Genomic DNA, 19,480 nt, shown 5'->3' on the forward strand with positions numbered 1-19,480 from the left:
ACAAAATCTATAATTATAACCAGCATAGATCCATCTTAAATACAGATCTAACATGAGCCGAGAGGGATCCAATTTTTTCATGTGCAATTTTTTTATGAGCCAACATTATTTAAATATTTTGTATAATTATTTAATTTTTTTTAATTTTTAATGGACTAACATGAACAAAATTTCAACTTTGATAATAAACATACATAATTATACATCATACTAAACTATAATCTCTCCACTCAATAAATCTATATTAATATACACTTCAATCAATATATCTATCCTTCGAATGATGAAAAACCTTTCACTATTATTGAGATATAAAAACAATCTTCAATGCGAACAACTCGCTATATCTCATGTTTCTTTAAATTCAACTCATTGTTACTCCACATTCTTCTCGACATGTCACGTGGGTGATGGTGCACATCAGGTAAATAATTAAATAAATGCGTTCCACCAAGATAAATATGAATATATACAATTTCATGAAACATGTTATACTTTTAGATAAATCTGAATCTATACAGTTTCATGAAACCTTTTTCCAGAAAAGCAAGCAAATCGGGGGAAAGGGCGATGCCGGCGAGGATATTTTGGTTGGTCGAATCAACTTGAAAGGAGGAATCGATCAGCATTTTGGAACTGCTGTTTGTATATTTCTCCAATCACAGTACTACCCTGTTTCTGGTATGCTTTTATTAGTTCTTCACATCTTATCTTGGAACGCTTAGCCTCCTCACAACAGAGAACAATTTTTCTTGGAAGCATAGCCTCCTCATAACAGAGATGTCTTTTGCTCTTTTGACGACATGCTGAAGGTTTTTTTAGGTCTTTGATTCGATCTTTGGTCGGTTTTTTCCTGTATAAAGCTTGGATAGGCACTGCTTATTGTTTCTGGCAGCTGCTATACATTTGGTCCATTTGTAATGCCCATTATATTTGCTCAATATAATACCATGCTGATTTTTTCGTCTGAAAAAAAAAATGAAACCTTTTTCCAGAATAAAAAGGAAATAATTATTCCAATATATTTGCATTGAGAGAATGGATAAGGGATGGATCCCTAGTTGGGTTAGGTGTTGAAATTTATTAAAATCTGTACAAGCCAGAAATGGATGTCACTGGGCTATAACATAAAAATAAAATAAATATATAAATTTATGTAAAAATAAAAATAAATAAGTAATTATATAAGTTTGTATATAGTTATAAAATTTATATTTATTTATTTATATATAGGTATAAAGTATTTTGTTTTTTAAGAGAGAATGGATAAGGGATGGATCCCTAGTTGGGTTAGGTGTTGAAATTTATTAAAATATGTACAAGTCAGAAATGGATGTCACTGGGCTATAACATAAAAATAAATTAAATATATAAATTTATGTAAAAATAAAAATAAATAAGTAGTTATATAAGTTTGTATATAGTTATAAAATTTATATTTATTTATTTATATATAGATAATAATGTATTTTGTTTTTTAATGTTAAAAGTAAGATATTTAGAGTTTAAATAGTTGTTAATAATAAAATCAATATATTTAATATGAGTTGAGGAGGATTCTTCTTAAATTTTCAAGATAAATTTATATATATATATATATAATTGATTTTGAAATTTATGGTTAATATTGAAATATTTTTTTATTTATTAACATTTATTTTAGATGTCATGTCTCAACTTTATGAAATTATACATCATTTTCTTATTTAGAAGTGAAAAAATTACATAGTTACTTAAAAATAATTATTTTACTTTTATTATGGTAGACTTTGAATTGTTTTTTTATTAATATTTTTTAAATATTATATTATATATCAACATGGAAAAAAATTACACTTCTTTTATTTCATTTCGTTTATATTGGATTGTTAAAAAAGCCTTTTAACATGATACTATTTAAATTACCATTTAATTGACATTTTAATAACAAAACAATTCTTTTTAACATATCATAAAAGAAAATAAAAATATCATTTATCCAAATTTTAAATCACTTTAATTATACAAATATAATTGTTATCATGTTTGTACAACCAACACAAATAATGACATTTGTTCCATAAAATGCAAATGCCCAAAAAATAACATATAAACTAATATAATTCATTGAGATGAACCAGCTAATATCTTTAAAGACATTGAAATATGATTTTATAAACACATAATAAGATTCCAAAATTTCAAATAAATATAAATGTTGAAACTCATGATAAAATTTGGATTTTACAAAATTTAAATTTGAAATTTGATTATCATGATATTCTCAAATTTTACATATACTTATATAATAATGTATAGTTTATACTGATCGGTAGAAAAGAGGATGGTACTTTGGGACACCAGGTCTATAGAAAGAAAACTCATACTGATAGCTATCTTCATGCTGACTCATACCATCATCCTTCTCAAAAATCTGGCGTCTTAAACACTCTAGCTGTTAGGGATCTTAGGATTTCTCACCCTGATCACCTAAAAGAAGAAATTGAACACTTAACATCTGTCTTCAAAAACCTAGGATACAAAGAGTTGAGTATTAAGAAAGCTATAAGAAGAGCTCAGGATAAGGTCCTCTCTAACTGTCCTTCTGAAAACAAGAAAGAAAATTATGGAAAAGTTTACCTTCCATTCATCCAAGGGATTACAGACAAGATTGCAAAAATTTTAAGAGAGAATAACATAAACACTCAATTTACAACATGTGGAACAATAAGGCAAATGATGAGGTCAGTAAAGGATAACATTGATCGTCAACAACTCAAGGGTGTGTATAAGATTGATTGCTCTTGTGGCAAAAGTTATATTGGGGAAATAGGTCGGTCTCTGAAAATAAGACTTAAAGAGCATGGGGCTGATATAAAGAATGAGAGATCCCGTACATCAGCCCTTGCAGAACACTCATCCAAAACCAAACATCATGTGTGTTTGGAAGACGCTAAAATAATTGCAAGAGAGGATAATTATCAAAAAAGAAAAATCAGAGAGGCCATCGAAATTATGAAATTTCCTCAGAACCTCAACACGGACAATGGGAGTGAGATTAGTGGAAATTGGCTTCCACTAATTAGACAAATAAACTCCTCCAAGCCTTTAGAAGCATAGTATCCAAGGTTTTCATATTAATAAAATTAATAAATTAATTAATTTAATTTTAATTCAATTAAAAAAAATATATTAATTAATTTTAATTTTAATTTAATTTAATTAATTAAATTAATTCTAATTAAAAATGAATTAAAATTAGTCAATTAATTAAACTAAAATAACTAACAATAACCAAAATTAACATTTGATTACAAAAATAAATAAATAAGTTAATTGATTAATTAATCTAAGGATTTAAAATAATTTATTTATCAATTAGACAATTAAGGCTAAATAAGATTAACAATGAAAAATGGTAAATAATATTAATAAAATAAAAATTAATTATGAATTAAATTAATTAATTAATCAATTAAATTTAAATTAATTAATTAAATAAAAATAAAAACAATAGAAAGAATTATAAATTAATTAATTAATTAAACTAATTTATGAAGTAAGCTTATCAATTAAAATATTTTTGGATTCTTAGGTTAAATAAAAATAAGAAAAATAAAAATAAATTTAATTTTAATAAAATAAAATAAAACTAATTATAAAAATAATAAAAAATTTCATTTCATTATATAAAAATAAACTTACAATTAATCAACTAGGTAAAACAATTGGAATAATTAAAGCTAAATAATCTGAATTAAATAATTAATAAACTAAACTAAAATTATTATAAAATTATTAAAAGAAAATTGAAATAAAAAAAAAATAATAATAATAATAAAAAGAATTCAGATATATATATATATATATATATATGGAGTCGGATTCTTTATAAAAATTTAAGGATCTAGGTTTATTTATACTCAAAGCGAAAGACTCTTCTCTCAAAGAACTATCATTCATATTCTATCAAATTTAGTCCTGATGATGGACCCCCTTTGGGGTTTCAAACGTCGACAGAATGAACACAATATTGTGGATAATCCAGATCATGCTACTCCAAAAAATACCACAGAAGCTTAAAATCTAACATATAATGATGATGTTTTTTAACCATGAGAAAACACAAGTATATAACAAGATCTTTATAATGTAGTCAAATTATTAAACTATTGAAAAAAGTTATAATATGAAACAATAAAGGTCCATCAATTATTAACAAAATTATTGTAAAGTGAAAATACTCTTTTTTTTGTGACTGTGAAATCAATAACACGGCAACACTCCTATGTGCTGATCCAAATTGGATCTTAGAACACTCTCTAAGTTTTCATGAACTCTGTAAAATTCATGCCAAAGTTTCAAAGTCTTATAAATATCAAGCTTATCAGAGATATCCTCGTAACAGTTGCAATTTGTGATCAGCGCGGAGCAACGAGGACCCTTGGTCAAGCGCGCAGACCGTCGGCCCATGGTAACGCGCATTATCACAAATTAGCAAAACCAGAGGCCAGTTTGAGAAACGAGGGCAGTTTCTGAGTCGATAATCGCATATCGCAGGGAAAAACCCTCAAAGAAGGAAAGGGCCGCAAACACCCGGACCCGAAAAATCATAAAATACAATAGATATCGCTCCAATTCCATTAGAAGCGAGGTCCCACAAAAACCGGCAGAATATCGCAGGGGCTACAAACGGTAAGCAGTTTTGGCCGAGTTCTGCCCGATGCCACACAGCAATAGCCAAACATCCTGGCGGGGAGAGAGAAAACCGCTCACATCGGACGGGTAAACGTCATGCGACTTAGCCGCCCGATATGAATGATGACTGTAGGACGCGGGGCCCCCAGATCAACGACGGAGATGTAGTCTGATGGATGACCAGACCTGATGAGGTAAATAGACAGAGTTGTATAAGAATTGAAGTCCGATATGGACGATGCGTTGGCAGAAGGTTGTGTTTCGCAGGATTTCTTGGAGTAACAGAATAAACGACCATGTTCAAGAGAACTGACATTCATCCGTTACAGAATAGGTGGCCACCTCTCTGTGAAGCGTTATACAATGACTAATGACGTAGGACAGGGGAATTCAAACGAATAGAGGCAGGGGAACCAGAAAGCCGGGAAGTGGAAACAAACAGTCAGGAAGCAGATTGGCTTTAAGCCAGGAACTGACAGAGAAAGAAGAAAGCAGAAAGCGAGTTAAGAAAACTAAGAGCAGAGAATAGAGAGAAGAAGTTGAGTTGACCTGCAGAAGCAAAGGCAGCATCGAGACAAAGACAAAGAGAGTCAGAGAGTCTGTGTACTCCATAAAGGGCTTGAGAGGTTCAAGCGAACTCCTCTGTATATGCCTGTCGTGTATTGAGTCTCAGATTGGACTCATACCATTATGACCAATAGAGATCGAGATTCAGTAAGGAGAGTTTGTGTACACCAGAGACTTGGGGGATCCAAGTATACTCTTGCTGATTTATATCTGTTGAGTGAGACTCAAGTTGAGCTCACTGTTGTAAAAAATCTACTTTGAAAACATAATAGAGAGGCCACCACTGAAGGCTGGACCCGGAGACGTAGCCTAGGAGTATTGGGTGAACTCCTCATTAAACTTGTTGTGTTTATATGTTTGCCTGTTGTGTTTTCTTTAATTGCTTTAGTGTTTGTGTATTTCACAATCTTATCGATTTGTTACATAAAATAACGTAGACACATCCATGCACATGAGTCTATAATACCTTATTAATTGCCTTAGTTCAATTTCGGATCAAGTGGTATCAGAGCTCTAGGTTGCTAAAGTTAGACAAGTTTGTGTTGGATTTTGTTGTTAAATGCTAACTAGGACAAAGCTCAAATTAGTAGAAGGAGAATTGGTTGAAGCTAACCCAGAAATTGGAAGAGTCTACCCTAAGAGGAAAATGGCAGAGGAAAGTCCCCTGGAATCAGACTCCCAGTTCATGGATAGTTTCATGACCATGAGAGCCATGGTAGAAGAAATGTATAGAGAATTTAAGAAAGGTAGAGATGAAGATTCATCAAACTCCAAACAAGAAAAATGAGCAGAAGAATATCTCCTCCATGACCATTCTAAAGGCAAAGGGAAAGAAGAAAAGCTTCCCACACCTCCTAATAGCCCTGAAAATAAAAGGAAAACATCTTTGATTAAATTAGATGTTAAATTTGATTTGCCGATATATGATGGAGAGTTGAATGTAGAGAAGCTGGATAATTGGATTAGACATATTGATGTGTATTGTAGGGTGCACACCATTGATTCAGACAAAATTAAGATTCAGCTGGCCAACCTACGCCTTGGAGGCACTACCTTGGTATGGTGGGAAGGCAGGACACAAGCTGACATGAAGAAGCATGGTACAATTCTTTCTGTCTAGAGTGAATTTGTTTCTGCAATAAAAAATCAATTCTATCTACTAGCTTATATGCAGCAAGCCATGATGAGTTGGCAAACTCTCCGCAAATTAAAAGGGCAAAGCGTACGAGGCTACACTCAAGAATTTATAAAACGAGCTTTGATTCTAGGAATTTCTTTAGACTCACCTGAAACTCTGCTGAAGTATATAGGTGGTCTACACAGCTATTTAAAGCACACCATTCTCATGTTTCATCCCACTAGCATAGATGAGGTATCTGTTAAGGCTACTCATCTAGAGGCTAGAGGCAAGAATGTGAACCCAGAAGTTGGGGAATTATCAAAACCCACGGCAAGCAAAAACAAGGAAAAGAGAAAGCAAAAATGGAAAGAGAGGAAGACAAATGCCGTACAAAAGACCAAGCCTTCATGCACTCACTGCAAGAAGGATGGGCATGATGATGAACACTGTTGGATTCTGCAACCGGAGCTGAGACCCAAGAAGTTCGACGGCAAAAAGAAGAAGACTACTGCAGCTATTCAAAAAATTTGGGATCAGACTCAGGGGATGAAACAACAATCGTAGCCACAGGTATAAAAGGTAAAAATTCTGAAGCATCTACTAGTAATTCTGCACAATCTACTAATAATGAAGAAAATGAGAGGAAAAGACATGAGATTTTTCATATTCGAGTTATTTCCAAGCATCAAAAGATTGATACTTTGTTTGATAGTGGCTCACAAGTAAATTTAATTTCTGAAGAAATTGTAAAGAAGTTGGGATTACTAACCACACCTCACAAGAAGCCATATCCATTAGGTTGGTTATGTGATAAAGCAAAGCTACAAGTGACTAGACAATGTAAACTTAGGTTTTCTTTTGGGTCAGCATTTTTAGATGAGGTTGAGTTAGATATAGTTCCTTTGGATATATGTGGAATTGTTTTAGGAAGTCCTTACTTGTATGATAGGAAAGCCATTTTCTATAGAGATGAAAACAAGTATCAACTCATTAAAGATGGAATCGAATATATTGTAAGAGCTCATAAACTCAAGAATAATTATACTCATAAACTTAGGGCAGATGAAAAGAATTGTAAATTCATGCAAACAATTTTTACTGATGGTTGTAAAGGAAAAGAAACCTGATAAAACCAATATATTTGAGGGCTGTAATGCTAAACACCAAGCTGATTTAGAAAAAGTTGTTTCAGAATATGATATACTATTTCAAGAACCCAATTCATCTCTGTAGGAATATACTGGAAAGAGAAATGTTGGAAGTTTTCTTTCAAGGATTTAATTTTCTCCTTCCAACAATGAAGGTCTATAGCCTTGAGATGATTGTTTCCTTTTAGCCACCCAACTACACATTGAGAGTCTCCATGAACCTGCAAAGAAACCACCTTAATGGATGTAGCAACAAGAAGGGCAGCCGAACTAGCAACGATCTCTAATTTTGTGCTGGAACCCATCCCCGTGCTAAGACAAATATGCACTACAACATTTCCTGAAAGATTTATAACAACACCTCCATTGTAGATTCCATTTTGTTGAGTTCCCCCAAAGAAGCCAGAGTTTTGCACAGAGTAAGCCATAGGAGGAGAAATAATGTGATGTTTACCAGATTTTCTTTGTCTCAGATAATCATAGAAAAAACCTAGAATCTGAGGCATAATTCAGTTGATGCTTATAGGGAGACCTTCAAAGATCAGTTTGTTTCGGATTTTCCAGATTCCCCAAGCCACATAAATTGGAAGGGATTTGTGATTCCCCATGTTTTGATCCCACCAAAAGATAGATTTTTCTAGATATCTAAGCGGACCTAAAACTCAAATGCTTAGATTTGAAAGGACTTCCTTCCATAGAGCGAATGCAAATTCACATTGAAAGAAAAGGTGCTTTGTTGTTTTGGGGCCCCGCTTGCAGAGAATAGATACGTTTAGACCCTTGAACCCATGACAAGACAAATTGTCCCATGTTAGGATTTTATTTTCTAGCACCAACGAAGTGAAACATTTAAGTTTTGGAGGAATGTCCTAATTCTAGATTTTTTGACTCTGCCATTTCACCTCATGAGGAATGATGTCTACTATGATCGTTAGATATGCCAGCTTGTCCATGATTTGTCTAGTTGTTGGATTTGTCCAACGGTAGTTGTAACTAAGTCTTTATGAAACATAAAACATATTTTTCCATAATGTCTCAAAAGCAATGGGTTGAGACGAGGAAAATATTGTGTTGAGCTAATTTCTTTCCCCAATCAGTTTTCAATGCCTAAATTTTTTCTTTTGTGTGTGTATATCAAATAAAAATCTCACACACACACTTTTTATAAAGATTTAAATAATATTAAAAATAAAAATATTTTTAGATATAAAAATATAAAATATAAATTAAAAATCTATCTTATTTTTTAAATTAAAATAGTAATAATTTCAACATCATTTCTAAATTACAATAATAATAATTTCAACATCATTTATAAATTAAAACAAGGCCCTTGCAGCTTAGTTCAATTATTGAACTTTGAAATGTATGAACTAACTATTGCATTTGAACAAGGGCTACTTTGTAGATATTCTTGCTTATTTTAAGTATCCTTAAATTAGAGGCCCATGTCACAAATGTTATCAAATGTATTATTATAATAAACATACATAAACACATGTTATAAGCGTTGACTAGGACCAACCTAATTTGAAATATTAAATTAGTTTGTTTATACATAGGGACGTGAAAGTGTTTATAAATAATGTTATAATATCAAATAATAGATATTATATAATTTAACGTGAATTTTAGTAAGTTAACCATTAGTTATACATGGTTTAGAATAATATGTACTTTGGTTGATTTGTAAATAAACATGATAATATCATTAGATAGTGATACTATTATAATATTATTATCTCCATAGGTTAACGTGAAAGTGTTTATAAATAACGTTATAATATCAAATAATAATAAAAATTATAACCTTTTCATTTTTTTTGAAATTTTAAACATTAAAATATAACTTTTAAAGAAAAATTGAACAATTTCCAAGGCATCTTAATGATATAGATTTCTAATCGTGCTGACCTTTTCCACGAGGAATTTCTATGTTTATCAACAAAAGCTCCACGCTATGCTTGGAGAAAGAGGCCAAATAAATTAATAATGATGGTATGTGGGAGGTATTTTGTTAGCTTGAATTTCCAGAAAAGGGGCTCACAATAATGATGGTGATTGCTCTAGGTCAATTATTTAATACATAGTTTTTAGATATTTATGTGGTTGAGAATGAACTACATACGATTGTGAAACACTGGGCCCTAAAAGTTGGTATGTAGTGTTGTACTTCATGTGTAATCCAACGAGGATAACTACTTTACTAAATGAATTCATTATGTGTACATTTGAATGAATTAATATTTTATTTTATTTTTTAGTATGGAGTACATCTATCATTTTATAGTGGAAGTTGTACATTAAATTGTACAATATTAATTAATAGTGAAGTACATCTAGCATCATTGCATAATAAGAAATAAAAAAATTGAACCAATAATATTTTAGATAAATGAATTTAAATATAGTTTAAAAATAATAAATTTTAATTTATAATGTTAAACTTTAGAAAAATTTCATAAATTTTTAGACAACTTATATTTAATATCAGCATTAATTTTTTTTTAATATGTTATTAACCTATTGCTACAGAGAATAATAATAATATTTTTAACATCATTATTAATAAACGAGGGGTATCCTTTGTAGACGCTATATGCTAAAGGTGTCTGGAGCCTTCTTTTTGGAAACCCGAGCGTTACTTTTCCTGGATTTTCCAAACATCCGGACAAGAAATCATCATATTTCTATAAGTTCAAAAAATAAAATGTAATGAGAAGTGTGTTTAATTACCTTTCCATTATTTGGATATAGGGTAGTCATAAGTCTATGTTATGAAAAGTAATTTGTTTAATTACCTTTCCATTATTTGGATGGGTAAAACCTTATCAAATTTTTAATTAATATTTAGAAAATATTTAATATTTTTATATTTGAGAAAGTATTTAATAATTTTTCTTTAAATTGAGATTTTGGTTAATGAAATTGTATTTTTTTCACAAGTAAGAAAATTTATCATAATTTAGTTGTTAAACCAGTGGTGAAGACAACCATTTCTAAGTTTCATTATTAATATAAAATGTAGTTACGATGAACTTTAATATATATATATATATATAACCAGTAATGAAAAAGAATATGTTTAAAAGCCTTCCCATTATTTAGATATGAAGCAACAAACTTACTCAAATCTTTATCAATGTTCATAAGAGATTTAATGTCCTTATGTTTAAGAAGGAATTTAACAATCTCCATCTAAATTGAGACTTTTATCAATACTTTTGAATATGGGTTGCAGCTAGGACACTATGTTTTAATAAAAATGCATGTTAAGAAGGCATTTAACCATCTCTATCTAAATTGAGACTTTTATTAATGTCTTTAAATATGAGTTAAAAATACATGTTTTATTAAGATTTTTTTTAATGAATAGTTCATAATTAATTAAGCTCAATCATGAATTTTAAGTGAAAAAACTATGATAAACAAATTGATTATGATAAATATCTTTTCGAAAAAATGTAAATAATCAAATAACTATTAATAAAAATTGTATACATTTACTTTAATATCTATTTGAATTTTATAAAATAGTCTTCTTCCTTGTTAAAGTAACAACTTCAACAAACAAATTGATTATAATAAATATTTTTCCTAAAAAATTAAATAATCAAATAACTATTAACAAAAATTATATTTATTTACTCTAATATCTATTTGAATTTTATAAAATAATCTTCTTCCTTATTAAAGTAACAACTAGTGAGTATATAAATAAATTTCAAAATTAAAATTAATATTGTGAAAATATCCATATATAAATACAAGATGAGAACTTTTGCAAAAATATTAAAAGATATTTTTTTTGAAATTGTATTATTCTCAAAATTAATATTACTTCAAGATTTTGCCAATAAAAATATATATATTAATATATTCTTAAAATAAAATTAATTAATGTTGGGCTTCCATTATAAGGTTTCAAATTCTCAAAAGAAGACAAAGCGGTCCCTCTACTTGGAAAGACTGGACAAAAAAAGAGCAATACGTGTAAGGATATTTTTTTCCAATACTATAATGGGCTACTACATTACAATATTATTAAAGACTTCTAGTAATGTAGAGTCATTCTTTTATTTGATTAAAAAATATTTTGAAGCACAAAGTTAATAAAAATATGAAAGTAAAAAAAAATAATAATAAGAATAATAAGATGGAGATGTTTAACTCACTCAGTTTTTAATATACTATCATAGATCTATTTTAAGTTTGAATTTAACTAGTGCTTAGAGGGATGAGATCCCTTAAGTTGTAAAAGTAAAAAATAAAAAAACTAATAAGAATAATAAGATGGAGATGTTTAACTCATTCACTTCTTAATATACCACCACAGATCTATTCCAAGTTTGGATCTAACTAGTGCTTAGAGGGATCAGATCTCTGAAGTTGCAAAACCTATTTTAGAGTGCAAAATTTGAAAAAATGTTTGCACATAGAGAGCATTGTTCCCCTTAGTTTTTGATTGATTTGGGCTTAAGATGGATTATGTTGCCATGTGTCAACTCTTTGATGTGCATAGAAATAATTCCACATTTCTTTGATTTTGAGCAATACACCAATAAAATGTTTTAACCATGTGAATTTTTTATTTTATTTTTAATTGCTTTATATAATATATACAAAGTATTATTTCGTGGACGTAGCGGCTGCCCATTGACCATGGGTATCCGTGAACCACATGTGAAAAAAAAATATATATATATATACAAAGTTGATATTAAAATATTTTATTGATATTATCCACATTAAAATAATTGTTTTCATTAGTGTATTTTTAAATAGATGTTTCCCTCTATTAGCAAGTAGAATGCATATATTCATGGAATAATATTTCTCTCACCCTCTCTCTTTATATCTATATATACACACAAATTGAATTTATGTTGTTATTAATACTCTTTTTAAAATGCTACATGTCAATTCTATATTAAGCATGGAAAGGATTGCACCTCCCCTCCATACCCTGAATTTGAAAGCACTTATTAATAGATTGATCTCTATATACATACAATGAATTAATGTTGTTATTAATATTTTTGTAAAATGCTACATTTCAATTCTATATTCTCCTTCATAACCTGAATTAAAAAGCACTTATTAATACATTACATTTTTATGGCTTATTTTATCTTTGTATAGATAATGTTGATGTAAAATTATATTATTTGAGGTGGACATTGAAGTGTTTTATAAATAGGTGACATTGGAAAAAAAAAATGTTATCAACATATTTAATTTTTTATTATAAGCATTATTTTCTTTCTTTTAATAAAATGTCTTAGCATCTCTCTCATACTAGATTGTAGAGTGTCTCTCAACTCATCAATTAATATGTGGCATTGAAAAAATATTATTAATAATAATAAAATTCAATATAAGTAATAAATAAAATATTTCAATATTTAAAATTAAGTGATATTAATGTGTATTTAAAAATATATTAATAACAAAAAAATATGAATAGTATGATTTATAAATAAAATATTCTATGCATATATAATATATAGTTTAAATGGGGTTTAGACTCTGCTAATAAGCCCCCCAGATGTCTCTCTCTCTCTACATATATATATAGATAAGAAAGTCACATCCCTATATGCCAAGGGCTAGATTGCTAGGTCTAGGTTTTTGGTACCACTCATATCATGTCACTAGCAAGGATTTCAAGCAAAGTGGGTAAGATAATGTAGTTTTCGTATTATACATTTTGGTCATTTTTCAAGTATGTTTTTTGGTCGAATTTATAAATTTAACGATTTTGTTAAAATTATAACTTTAAGATGTGTACTCTACAACATCAAAGTGTCCAAGGAGATTTTCGTGCCCTTAAGTCCATTTATGTATTCAAAAATGCAATTTAAACAATAAAAAATTACATATAATATGTGCGTAACAATAACACCAATATAAATCCATATTAATCACATATCTATCAAGCATCTAGAGAGATCAAATCTTATTGGAAGTAATGCTTCCATGTGTTGTCAATGAGAGTTCCCAAGCGCCAGTTGTTGTTTCCTATGTATGAGTTGTAGTTATGATCTAGATTTGTGGAAGTCAGAAATTTATGTCCTATATATATGTAACTATTGTGATCAACAAAGATATCACATTGTGTATTTTGTGTTGTGCGCAATTGCTCTTTGATCTCTCTCTATTTTGACAAATACCTTAGTGGTCATCTATGTAAGATATCATAACCCTCATTAAAACTTGGATTAAGCATTTGCACCACATTCAAAAAGCTTTGGCTCACCCTACGAAAACACTGTTTATATGCCAATTTTGAGAAGCACTCATTCCACATGCAGAGAGTTTTGTATCTAGGATGCATTAGGAATAACCATGGTGTGCATGTAGATCTAACCAAGATTCAAATCATTCATGATTTACTGGCCTCTAAGACACCAATACAACTCCATAGTTTTTCGGGCCTCGCTAACTTCTATTGTAGTTTCTTATTAAAATTATCTCATATTGATTGGCCTTTAGGTTACGTGACCTAGGGTGGAGCGAAAACCAAGTTTAAGTGGGCTGAGTCACAACAAAAATCATTTAAGGATCTAAAATTTTGCATATGTATGACATTGGTCCTTATTTTGTGAGAATTACAATAACCCTTTAGGTTGAGACTCAAGTTCTTTAGATTATTCTATCAATGTAGTGTTAATTCACATGTACATTCAATGGCCTATTACAATGGGACACTCTTTGACAAGGATTTTCATTACTCCAATTTTTATAAGGAGGTGTACTCCATTATACAAGCATGTTGACAATGGAAGTATTACATTTTGGGAAAGGAAAGGAGCATCCACATTGATCACAAGTTATTGTAATTCATGTAGACATAAGGAAACTTATATAATGATTGTCATCATAAGTAGTCCACATATTTGCAGTAATGCCACTTGAATGTTTAGTTCATTGAAGGACAACACAATCCACATTGTAAGTTGTCTCAATCAACCTTTCATTGTGGTGCTAATCATGGTTCTTAACTCTTATGTACATGAGGCTTATATGTGGTCCTATTTGTATGATAATGACCATGACTTCGTTGCTACCTATTGTACGACGGTTCTAGTTAAACATGTTTCAAAATTTCACCTTGATGATGCAATTATATGACATCTAAGTCATGTTTGTGTTTGTGTTCCTTCATGTGAGTGCCAGACATTGATTTAGGAGGCACCTTATAATTAAGTGGTAGGGCACTTCAATTTTGAGAGGGTCGTGTTAGTGCTACAAAAGTACTTATATAATTCAAGGCTTTGAGAAGATGTTAACAAGTATATTAGATAGTGCATTGTCAAACCTGCCATTAAGAAGTCAAGGTTGTACACTCCTTTACCTACCTCAAATAAATCCTAGGAGTTAATCTCCATGGATGATATGTTAGACATATCCTTAACCAAGCATGTTAACAACCATGCATTTGTGGTTGTTAATTGATTTTCTATTATGGCCATTTGATACCCTATAAGAAGAGTATCACATTATAAGGGAATCAATTGTTAAGCTATTCTTCAAGCATGTTTAGGTTCATTTTGAGCTACCATAAACTATTATTTCAAAAAGGGATAACATGTTTTGATTACTTTTTGGTCTAATTTGTGATCAATAACAGACACCAAGATGACCAAATCAATTGTCTTCCGTCTTAAATTGATGGATAAATAGAGGTAGTATACAAGGTGATTGTGCATATGATGGGGCCAGCCCACGTGATCCCGGCTTTCCGTCTGCTGAGGTGTATCACTCCGTGGCAAGGGGTTATGGTATGTTGGTTGATTGTTTATTTGTGTGAATCAATGCGGAATCGGTACTTGTGGATCTGTTTTTAATGAGGTAGTACCCCAGACTTACCTCCACTCAACAACTGTCTGCCTCGGAAATTTCGCAAGGGTTTGGGGTTTTAGGGTTCTCGACCCTTCGTGCCTTTTCACTTTCGCTGTTCACGGTTGTTGTCTTCCCTGGGTGGTTTGGTCCACTGGTTCGATGCCCAACTGCCCTTCTAATTGTGGTTGCGGCTATGTGCTTGATATTGCCTGTTCTTCCGGCGTCTTTTACTTGCAAAGGCAAGTTTCGAAATCGTTGCTGCGCGGTCAGATTTTCATCGATTGTTCTGGTTTGCTTTAATCGTTTCCCTTGGAGCTCTTTAAGGTTTCTGCCTCTATACAATTTGTGAATGCCCGTGAATGATTGGGGTTTGTTTCCTTTTTGTTGTCAATTTGTTCTCTGGAACTTTCATGCTCCTCTGCAACGGTTTCAGTGACTCCTCTCTGTCCTTGATGGTTCGGTGACGGCGTTCTCAGTTGGCAATTCTGCATGCAAACTTGGTAAGTTAGTGTTCCATGCCAGATTTGTTTGTATGCTCCTTTTCCTGTTGCTAATGTCGCGGCTCCTTCGTGGGCAGGTATTTCTTCTGGGTTGGTTGGATGTCCTGGTGCCGTGAACAGGTAAACTCGACTTCGGGTTTTGTGTTCTTGTTTCTTCCTTATATTTTCTTTAATTGTTTATGATTCCGACCTAACCATACTTCTATACCCATTTACTTGCAGGTGGGACTGTGCACGGTTGCCATCATCATGCTCTCGGCAGTCTGCAATCCCGGGTAGCTCTTTTTCTTTGATGTTTGGTAGCTATTTCTTGGGTTTCTTCGACCCTCAATGTCGGACTTGCATGCAGACCTTAGACTGTTATTTTCTTGAGTCAATCTTTCGTTGTTCTCTGGTTGTAATTATGATAATGAGCCTTGGTGTAAATTTATTCTCGTTCACTATAGGTTAGCGACCATATCTGTGGTCCTGGGTCGTTTTATTATTTCGGACAGTATATAATGGAAACTTATACAGGGATTTATATGTGTAATGTACTTGTTCGGCTGTATAGCTTATTTATATGAAACTGTGACTTTATGAACGACAAGGCCTGTGTGTTATCTTACATACCTGGGGTTTCGGTTGTGTGAGTTTGGCTGTGATTCTTCCTCCAGCACGTTATCACTTTTCTTAATGCAACACCTGAAACATGCTCTGCTTGACAGTCTAGTTTAATATATTTGTCTGCACCATTACACAGTTTGAACACAATAAAAAAAATGAATGCACAGAATATCTATTCCTCTGTTATCTCTGCTCTTGTTTGTTTACACGAAGTCGGAACCCCCACAATGGTTCATTCCGCTCCTTTTATAATTCTGTTTACAAAAAACAGTTGTTCATTACGTAACTGTTGTTGGTTATATCATTAGTTTCTACAGTCGGTTGCTAACTGACACATTCTGTTTTTCTTTGTATTTTTCCAACCGTAATGTGGTTGTTTCCAAGCACAGAAATGTTACCTAATTTGTTACTGTTCCTAATTAAAAGTAAAATTATCACAGTATTGTTTTTCTTTGGTTCCGGCAATTTTAAAAAAACACATTACATAGTTAATAATAACGATAGTAAAAGAAAAGAAAATAACCAAGGCAGTGTTACTGCCGATCCATCAAACCGTGTCCTCAGTCCTCTTTGGAAACCTTGTCTGCCTTTTCTCTGACTTTACCCTGTTGACCAGATGCTCCTGCATCAGGCTTCCGGGGTAAAAGAGAACTCATGGCTCCGTTCCATGAGCTCCTCCACCGAGTAACCAGCCTTCTGAATCTGCGCCGCGTCGAGCCACGAGCTGTCCTCCATTGGACGGTCTCTCCACTTGACGAGGTAACGCAGATACTCCTTTCTGCGCGTCTTCTTGGCTACCTGGGTGCTGAGGATCCCTTCAATTTCATGGGTCCGAGCCGAAGGTAACTGCTTCTTCCAAGGACTGCTCTCTAACTGGGTGTCCCGTTCTGGCTGTACCATACTATCATCTTCCGCCTGGGCATGATATGGGAACAGGTCTGCCACGTTGAATATAGGTGAAATGCCTATGTCAGGTGGCAGCTGAATTTCATAAGCGTTGGCTGAAAACTTGCGCAGAATCTTACATGGACCGATTTTCTTGTATTTCAACTTGTTATACGTGCCCTTAGGAAACCGTTCCCGGCGCAGGTGCGCAAGGACTTCGTCTCCAACATCAAAATGCACCTCCCGTCGCTTTGTGTCTGCGTGCTGTCCTGCAATTTTAATTTGACTTTCTCATGAAGTTCACTCATTGCTTCAGCAAAATCTTCCCCATCTGCACTTCTCCGTTCTAGCTGTCCCAAATCTCGCAGTTCATGTATTCCCCGAGGATGCATACCATACAAAATCTGAAATGGGCTGAATCCGGTGCTACGATTGGGCGAATCGTTATAAGCGAATTCTGCCTGGGCAAGGGCTCGATCCCATAATCGTGAATTTTCTCCAGTCAAACTTCGTAATAAGTTTCCCAAACTCCTGTTCACCACCTCTGTCTGTCCATCAGTCTGCGGGTGATACGCAGAACTGAAATTTAATTGCGTGCCCAACTTTTTCCACAGGGTGCGCCAAAAATGTCCTGTGAATTTCACATCCCTGTCTGAAACAATAGTCTTGGGTAAGCCATGCAATCTAACAACTTCTGTGAAAAACAGGTGTGCCACATTCGTGGCGTCACTAGTTTTTCGGCAAGGAATGAAATGAGCCATCTTTGAGAACCTGTCTACCACCACCATCACTGAATCATATCCCCGCTGCGTTCTAGGCAATCCTAGGACAAAATCAATACTGACTGAATCCCACGGCCTACTTGGAACAGGTAGGGGTGTGTAAAGTCCAGTGTTTTGGCTGTGTCCTTTCGCCAGTTGGCAGATTTTACACCTGGTTACATATCTCTGTACGTCCCGGCTCATTTTAGGCCAATAATAAAAATGTCCGAGCTGCTCCAAGGTTTTGTCGATGCCAAAATGTCCCGCCAGTCCACCACTATGTTTTTCTCTTACTAGATTTTCCCTCATCGAACAGTCCGAAATACATAGCTGCCCACCTCGAAACAACAATCCCTCCTGTAAATTATAATCTAGCCACGGGCTTGTATTCCTCAAAACGGGATTTTGGCAAGCTTCAAAAGCTTCCTTGAAGTCCGCGTCCATCTGGTACAAATCTTTCAGCTGTTCAAATCCCATCACCTGTATGCTACTTTCCTGTAAGAGCAAGGCTCTTCTGCTTAAAGCATCTGCCACTTTGTTGGCTTGCCAACTTATGTGTTTTAACACAAAAGTGAAACTCTGCAAGTATTCCACCCACTTGGCATGCTTGTGGTTCAACTTGTGCTGCTGCGTTATATATTGTAATGCTGAATTATCGGAAAACATGACGAACTCATTGCCTAGTAGGTAGTGTCTCCAATGTTTTAAAGCTTGGACTACCGCATAGAACTCCTTGTCATATGACGAATACTTCTGCCGGCTCTCATTTAGTTTTTCACTAAAAAATGCAACTGGTCTGTCCTCTTGACTGAGAACAGCGCCAATAGTTGTCCTGCTTGCATCACAACGAACCTGAAAAGGTTTACTAAAATAGGGCAGTCTCAAGATCGGCCTCTCTGTTATTTTCCGCTTCAAAAGTTGGAAACTGTTTTCTGCCGCCTTGGTCCAACAAAAAGGTTGGCTAGCCTTTTTGATGGTCTCTAGCATTGGTGCGTAGATTTCACTGAAATTTTTAATGAATTTCCAATAAAAACTTGCTAGACCGTGAAAACTACGTACCTCAAACAAACTCTTTGGTGACGGCCAACTCATGATCGCTGCAATCTTTTCTGGGTCCATCTTTAACTCGTTCTCTGCAACTACAAATCCCAGATAGATCAGCTCCTTCTGCAAGAAAGTGCATTTCTTTAAATTTATCAGCAGTTTGTTCTGCTGCAGCTTCTCGAACACCTTTTGAATATGCTGAAGATGCTCTCTTTTCGTTCTGCTGAAGATTAAAATATCGTCCAGATAAACTATCACGAACTTGCCAATAAATTCTTTCAACATCTCGTTCATCAGCCTCATAAAAGTACTAGGAGCATTACTCAA

The sequence above is a fragment of the Pinus tabuliformis genome, chromosome 3_2 (genome assembly GCF_031772625.1).
Source record: "Pinus tabuliformis cultivar Carrire ecotype Pingquan chromosome 3_2, CPIR1, whole genome shotgun sequence".
Lineage (NCBI taxonomy): Eukaryota > Viridiplantae > Streptophyta > Pinopsida > Pinales > Pinaceae > Pinus > Pinus tabuliformis.